Here is an 8,559-nt window from a genome sequence, read left to right as displayed (position 1 = left end):
TGCCTACTTTTTGGGCGTCTAAACAATTTCACTCATCCTTTGTTTTGCTCAGAAACCACCAACCTCCCCAATCCTGGATGCAGGGGGAAAAACGCAGGAATTCAAACCTGTCCTGAAAACGGAAGAAATTTTGTAAACGTGATCGCCCAATGCATGGTTGTGTTTATTTTTTAACATCGGCAATTTTGGCACAAAAAATGCGGACTTGGTGTGCAAAGGCCTTTAGTCTGATGATATTTCAGAGCCATGGTTGGGCCATAGATTCAACTTCAGAATCTCATTCAGTTAATGTATCAATGTCGGGCAGACTACTACAGACTTACACTGTGCTATGTCATGTACATGCTTCTTTTGTCCACCAGTGGAAACAGTTTACCTACGAGATACTAGAGTCGGGAATCGACCACCAACCTTGTTATCATTGGACCCCCCTCTACTTCTCACAGCTACACCACAAAAATTAGCGTTTTTGGCTTTGTCAATTTAAAGGCATTCAATCGGTGGCACGTGCTTGCAGTTCAGTTTCACAGCCCCATCAGTGTGCATGCTATGGGAGAACACCTAATTCAGGTGGACCATTTGATAAATAATGGGCTGTAGACCAGACTGAACCCCCGCCCCCTATGCTTTCTCGCTGATACTCCTGGATGGAGAGGGAGATGGAAGGTTAACAAGGAGCATGCTTGTTTTGGCTATTAGGTGCCATTGCATCCCCCCTCAAATAGCATAGACGTCATTCAACACAACTCTCATGGGAGTAACATTAATATTTTAATTATGTTACTGAATATATTAGCCTACAGACAAGATTCTGTTCAAGGTGTGGCTAAATACAGTCATTAACTTTTATTTCAGGTACAAAATATTCATTATACAAACGTGATTACGAAGGCATCTTTAATGCAAGTTATGTTACAACAGATTACAAAGACTAGGGACTAGCTTTATACCGAGAAAATATCATGTATAAACATCATATTTAACTGTGTGGCTAGTCCTTATTGCCACATGGCAACGCTCTGAAACTTTCACTGATATGCAACCATGGCGGCTCCAACAGCTGCTCCACTGCGACTCCTACTGTATATGAAACCAATTGGACCTCCAACAACTCCAGCAGCCTCTAAGCAGCACCACAGCCTGTTGTTTATAACTATTACCGGACCAGTGATAAAGTCTTGTATCTTTCAGCTGGAGCTCTGGCTTCATGCATGTAATCTTCTTCACCTGATCTCCTCCTTACGTAGGCCTCCTCCGCATATTTGGCTCTCAGTTTCATCCAGCTCTTTCTGCCGTCTGTCTTCCACCTCCGCCAGGATCGCCTTTTTCTCCTTTTCTATGGCTGCCTCTGCTCTACTGAACATTTCATGGTGTAGTAGCTTCCCCCTGGCCACAGACACTGGTCAATTTTGTCCAGAAAGCTTACTGGTTTGTATAATGTCTTTGATTTCGTTGTTAAGGACATGGTATCGATTGAGCACTTCTGAATGATGCTCGCAGTCAGACTCTCTGAAATATAGCCCTCGATGCTTTGCCTCCTTAGCTGGTCTCCATGTTGTGAACACCAACCATGGTGTATTTAGCTGCATCTTTCACCAAAAGTGGTCTGAATCATCTGGACTTTTCCTTCTCCTCTGGGTGAACCGCCCAGGCTTGAGAACCACCAGAAGGCTGAGACCAGGCAGCAGAGAGAATGCACATCTTTGATCCTCTTCACACTTCTTCTTCCTTGGGTGAAATTAGTGTCAAACAGCCCCGGAGTGTCATCACGGCGACCTTTCGACCACCGACTCCCCTTAGCCTTCTGACATTCATACGTCATGGAAGACGGAGACAGCTCAGACTCAAACGCTCTCTCTCCCCAGGATGTGTTTCCTACAGCGCTCTTTCCCCCTCGGTCTTCCCGACCATAACAATCCTCCTTTCATTGTACTTCTGTAGCACCCCGAACCCTGTCATACAGAAATACACTGTTTGTCACGCAGCCGGTGTTGTCAAGAGAGAGTTTGTGTGCTATGATGGGTGGCAATACACACCTAGTTATCGATTTGATTCAAACAGTGTGATTGACTTGACTATGTCTTCCCTTCATCATTCCACGACACACAATTTCATTTATCATTTAGGAGAGTGGCCCTGTAAGGGTTAAGTAAGAAAAAGGTTTTAAACAGTGTTGCCTCTAGCATAATAACTACTTGTGTCACTGTCTTCGTCAATCAAAACCCACGCTGCTTGCAGGAATGACACACTTGTCAAAAAGTGTGTTCACTGTTTGTTTAGTATATATTTTCATCATTCCCCCTCACTATTGTTTTAGTGATTTTTGCGTTTTAGTAAAACAGCACCCCCGCGCTGGGCATAACTAGCAGGCGAGCGGGCACTGCAGCACTGGAGACTGAGAGGCTTTCAAAAACATGAGATGATCACGTATCAAGGCCGCGGTAACACACCATTGACTGGCTTTTTTGCCCCCATTTGTCTCACAAATCACTCATACACACACTCCTTTACTGTTACTTTACTTTTGTGTGGACAGTGTTTCCGGCTTAGTTTGCACAAAAACAGCCTATTGCGTTTATCCGATGTAGGTATTGCTATTATTCCAGCTTGTTTATTATTGGAACGCGGTCAACTTTGGTATGACGTCATTCCCTGCTCTGCTTCCATGGAAAATGGACTTACCATTCTGTAAAGTTTGCTTCATGTTAATTCAACAGGTTGTCAGTCCTGACAACACTTAAAAACCATTAATTAAACTGACAATGGTGGGGTGTTGAACACCCGGTGTCTGTCTATCTGGGTTTACATACACGTCCTGCTGATGGATACCATCCTACATACCCCCAAGGAGAGAAAACATACCTCAAAGACACGTGCACACCGTTCACACAGTGAGGAAACCGTCGTTTAACCCAGAAAACCGCGTGAGATAAGGTGAAATGTGTTTCCTCTGAATTGTAGTGCAGCAAAGTCATTAGTATATTTTTTTTATCATTTTTAAGGGCCCTCTGTACTTATTTTGGGATACATGATTTAAACTAGTAACATTCAATACTTTTCATATCCAAAAATATATAGCTGTGGCCCGCATGCCTAATGGTTAAGTCTGCTTTTGGCGTTTTTCCCAAAATGCTCTAAACTCCATTACATTGGAATTGTGTTTTAGTTTTTGTGGGTTTTAATTTGAGTATGTAATTAAGTAAGTTAACTTTATTTATATAGCACCTTTCAAAAACAAGATGGGTCACAAAGTGCTTTTACAGTAAACAAATAAAAACAGCAACACATGAAATACTAACCTATTCTTAGTTAAAGCTTGTCTAGAAAGATGTATCTTCAGGTGTTTTTTTTTTAAACGTTTCCACAGAAATCAAACTCTCAAGGCTAAAGAGAGAGAGTTCCAGACCCTTGAGCCACCACAGGCTCGATCCCCTCTGGTTTTAAAACGTGTTCTGGGAACAGTTAAAAGGTCTTGGTCTGAAGACCTCAGAGAGCGACCTGAAGTGTATTGAGGATGTGCATTTGCACGGCACTCAGCACCTACAATCATAAAGGAAACTACCCAAGTTCAATGATACCCACACAAGACTGTACGTCATGCAGTTGTTTAGCTGTGAAAGGAGGTGGCTAATGCATAGGGGGCGGGCTAATCATAGACAAATGAAAACGGAGTTTAACGATACCGATACATCGAAATTTTACTTTACAAAGTTGTTGTTTTTGAGCTAAAAAAGACATGAAGCTAGATAGATAAGATAATAGATCACTCCGTGAACTAGTACCAGACTCGGACCCGCACACATACTGTACACTGGCACTAGGACCAAAAGTCAATTTGGCACGCATAGTGTCCCAGGCCTGGACTCTTTTTTGAATGAGAAATTTCGGGCCGATTGACAATGTACACTCAGTTCCAGCACTTCTTCATGGATCATAAATGCTCAAAATGGCCGCCACGCCCACAGCCGTACGAAATTTTGCGTTTATAACTTTTCATCGTTGAGGTCTTTAGATATACAGACCAAAATTGAAGTCGATCAAGATAAATCTCTTGGAGTAGTTTGTTAAAGAATGCACCTATATTTTTTTGGGCCTACTTCTTTGCCTCAGGTGGGCGCTATGACTTTAAGATGTCGTCAGTTTGGACTCTTCACACCCACTTCCTGTTTAGTTGGTGAAAGATACAAAATGCCGCCCCGCCATGAAAAGTTTCTTTTTATAACTTCTAACGCTAAGGTCTTAAGATGGCACAGACCAATTTGAGTCCGATTGATTGTGAATTCTCTAGGGAGTTTATAGCTTTACACGTCCATACACTGTGGCCATGGCTGCCACACAGGTGCCAACAGCTCATCGCATAAACATTCACACCATTCACACACCAGTGGTGCAGCACTCAGGGCATTTGGGGTTCAGCGCCTTGCCCGAAGACACTATGACATTTAGACTGAAGCCCAGGACTGAGACGACGCTCTACCACTTCGTAAAGAAGCCTTTAACCAATTTATCCAAATCCATTCCATCCACCTGTCCCCCCCCCCCCCCCCCCCCCCCCCCCCTCAGGCTTGGATTAAATTCCTGCCATCTTGTAGCTCTGGGCATGAATGCAGCAGTACTTGTGACAGCCACACCCTCACCAAAACGCTATAAATCTGGTTTGTAACTCTCTCACAACGAAGCAACCACGCTTGCTGTTCTATGGTAGAGGCAACCCCACCGCAGCCACGTCATCCAACCAACATGTCAAAGTATGTGAGTGTAATAAGTTCTGAATGTCAAATTGTAATCCTTTACACTACTTGTTAGAGGAAACAGACTGTAACATGCCTGCATTCCATGTTCCCAGAGTACTATTCCAGGGTTCTATGATCCCGGAGGTCCGTTCCCTGAGGTACAATAATTATTTCGGGTAGTATTGTCCAATTCCAAAAAGGTTAGTTAGGAGAGCGTTTTATGAAAAGTTTGGGAAATAGTTAAACTTGAAATGGCTAACATTTGACCCAAACAGTAGAGGGTTACAGAAATTGAAGTGGAGAAAAGTACCCTGAGCATGGATACGCTCCCTAGGCAGGCAACAACATAGATACCCACTCATAGAGAAAACTAGGATAAAGTAATCACATTTTAACCATTTATCTCAAAATGGTCAGTGTGTCCCTTAAACTGAATTCCTCAGCGTCATGCTCTTTAACTTCATAATTCACTAGCAAAGGACTTCGATGCTCACTGCAATACTGAAAGAATGCAAACATCAAAGTAAATCAGAGTAACATGTCAAAGCAAATATGTGTAGGGATATATAATTACTCTTGATAAAGGGAGCGAGAATAATTCCACTGAAGTGTTGAATGCACCAAAAAACCAAAACACCCACTCTTACCTTGATTGTAAGGCCTGCTCATGTTGAAAGCTAAAATGCTCTTCTGGTCCGTTTCTTGTCATGTCATGCGACGGATCGTTCTTCCTGATACTTGTCATTACTTCACTTACCTGTCTGACCTCCTCATGGGCGTTGTCTCTCGCTGCTGGACTGGAATTCAAAGCACCAGATGTTTTTCACGACCATGTGGAACGTCACACCTAATACCTGCGTTTTTAGATGTTTTACATGTAAATCATCTCACATCCATTTAAAAAAAAAGAAATTACACAAATACCATTTCTTGTTTCTAAAATAACTCAATATAGCCATCCTCCCGCCAGTATTGAAAGGGAATCTTAACGCGTTCTGTTTTCTGCTGCGCTACAAAACCAGTTAGTCCTGCATGTGGTTCGATGCCTGACCGCGCTGTCACGCCTGTGGAAATCTGCAGCTGGAGCCACAGCCAGGGCTACCCTACTGTCCGAAATATCGACATGTGCACTGCTAGCTCCACTATCATATCAGTTTGTTGAATCCATACCATTTGCTGTTGCAGGGGATATTATTTGCTAACTAAGATAACCGGCGAGTGGTACCCATCGTCTCGTTCAACTCCATCTCTCTCCATCTCATGGTGGCCCCCCGCTTTCCATTTTAGTTGGGAACTTATACCAGTAAGCCCCATGAACTTTCCAGCTTTGGTAAGGCTTTGGTGAGAAAAAATATTTAAAAAAACAAAAACAAACGATATTCTCCTAGAACACATTGTGTCCATTAAATGACCAGTAGAGTTTGAGGCCGTTTCTGACATTGTTAATCCAGATAACGTGAATGCACTGTTAATAGTGTCAGAATGCATCAAACATTCTAATAGAGTCACTGTGGGAGAAAGAAAAGAAGAACTGGTCAGAGAGGGGCTCCCATCTTAGGCAACAAATAAAGTAGTGGCTCAAAGCTACGGCAAGCTCCATCGAGTGGATGGACGCTTTACAGCCATGGTGAACTCCTTCATGTTTTGCTCCAACGTGGCTTAACCCATCGTGTGATGTCAGTCAAAACTCCCTACGGATTCAGGGGTCCAGATAAACCACACACCTGACAATCTGAGTAACTTTGGCCACAATATACAGCCCACTGACCACACCAGACCAGCCATGTTCTAGGTTTCAACCTAGTCTTGTTTAGTGTGTTGTGTTTCTCTCCAGCCAATGTGCCAACGATGCACATCTATTAAGTGTGTGCATTATGGAACATGCTACCCCATGACTATAAGGGACATCCCACTTTGCCCTCCTTTAAGAGCCAGGTAAGCTGTGGCTTAGAGCTAACCAATGTCTAACCACCTCTAACTGTACGCTGTACTGACTTAGCCCAGTAGAAGCAACTAATGAATTGTGTCTCCATTTTAACATCTACTAAGGAATTGTCCTTTTTTTCTTTTTTTTCGTGTTTTCTCCTTGTTTTATATACTAATTTACTATTTTACTGTTACATTTTGTCATTTTGTATTGTAACTTCAACCGCCTTGGACTGCAGATGGACATTAGCCCCCAGCTGCTCATACTGGCAGTTTACATGTACTGCTGTACATGTTCATCATGTGTGCTTGTCCTGAATTGAATATAAAATAAAGAAGAACAACTCTGGACAGTATAATAATAAATTTTATTTGTTACATGCACTTTACATTTAAACAATCTCAAAGTGCTACAGTCAAGGTCATAAAGCAAGGTAAAACATCAATGTAAAATATCTATAATAGTGCAACAACATTTTTGTTTTGTGCAGGTTAAAACTCATAAGTGCAAGGTTAAAACTCATAAGTTCTGCTAAAAAGGAATGTTTTGGAGAAAAGTCTCCAAAGTCTGTGGTGCCCTTAGATGGTCAGAGGGCATTCCACGTCCGAGAGCGGCCAGAGCAGAAGGCTCGATCACCCATGGTGCTGAGTTTAGTTCTGGGGTTAGGAGGCGGTTGGAGTTGTTTGAGCGGGGATCGTGTTAGTGTGATGATGAATTCTTTTCTGTAGGGGGGGCATTTCCATAGATGGCATTGGTGGATGATGATTGAGACCTTGTATTCTATCCTTGCTGAAACGGGAAGCCATTGAAGTGAGTGGAAATGGTTGTGATGTGGTCATACTTTCGCACTCTCATCAGGATCCTAGCAGCACTGTCTGAACATATGGCAGTTTCTGCAGACTCTTGTTAGGGATCCCGAGAGAAGTGCGTCACAGTAGTCCAGTCTGGAGGAGACAAAGGCGTGGACCAGTTTTTCAGCATCAGCAAGTGAGTGTAGACGGAGTTTTTGCATATTTCTGAGATGATAAAAGAGTATCTTGCAGAGTTTTTGATATGGCTTCAAAGGTGAGTTGTGGATCAAATCTTAACCACAGATTGTTGACTGTTGTGGAGAGGGGAATGTCTTGACCAGAGATAGTTATACCGGTTATGGAGGATACTGGACTTGATGTGAGGTGCCAACAAGGATTGCCTCGGTTTTGGACTGTTTAACCTGGAGAAATTGTGTTTCATCCCACGCCTTTATCTCCTCCGAACAGGTGGTGAGTGTTGAAGATGATGGTGCTGTAGTTGCAGTGGACTGTGAGTCATATTTCACGTACGTTGTGTGTCATCGGCATAACAGTGAAATGAGACTCCATGCGGCTGATGACGTGGCCCAGGGGAGATATATAAATGATGAAGAGGATGGGGCCAGGACTGACCCTTGGGGGACTCCGCAAGTGACCGTTTGTGGCGGACCTTGCGCTTCCCAAGAAAATGTACTCTGTTCTGTCCGGTAGTGTAGATTTAAACCAGTTCAGAGCAGTGTCAGTGAGTCCAGTGGCTTGGTGTAGTCGGTTGAGGAGTATGCCATGTTTCAGTGTCAAAAGCACAGACAGATCGAGGAGCTGAAGGGAGGTGAGCCAGCATCAGCTGCCATTCGTAGGTCGTTTTGACTCTGACCAGGCTGTTTCGGTGCTGTGAGCAGAGCGAAACCAGACTGGAATTTTTCAAAGAGGTTGTTATGCTTGAGGTGGTCCTGAAGACGGACAGAACAGAGTACATTTCTCTTGGAAGCGCAAGGTCCCGGCAACACACGGTCACTTGCGGAGTCCCCCAAGGGTCAGTCCTTGGCCCCATCCTCTTCATCATTTATATCCTCCCCCTGGGCCACGTCATCAGCCGCCATGGAGTCTC

The sequence above is a fragment of the Etheostoma spectabile genome, chromosome 20 (assembly GCF_008692095.1).
Source record: "Etheostoma spectabile isolate EspeVRDwgs_2016 chromosome 20, UIUC_Espe_1.0, whole genome shotgun sequence".
Lineage (NCBI taxonomy): Eukaryota > Metazoa > Chordata > Actinopteri > Perciformes > Percidae > Etheostoma > Etheostoma spectabile.
Note: the sequence above shows the minus strand (reverse complement) of the source record.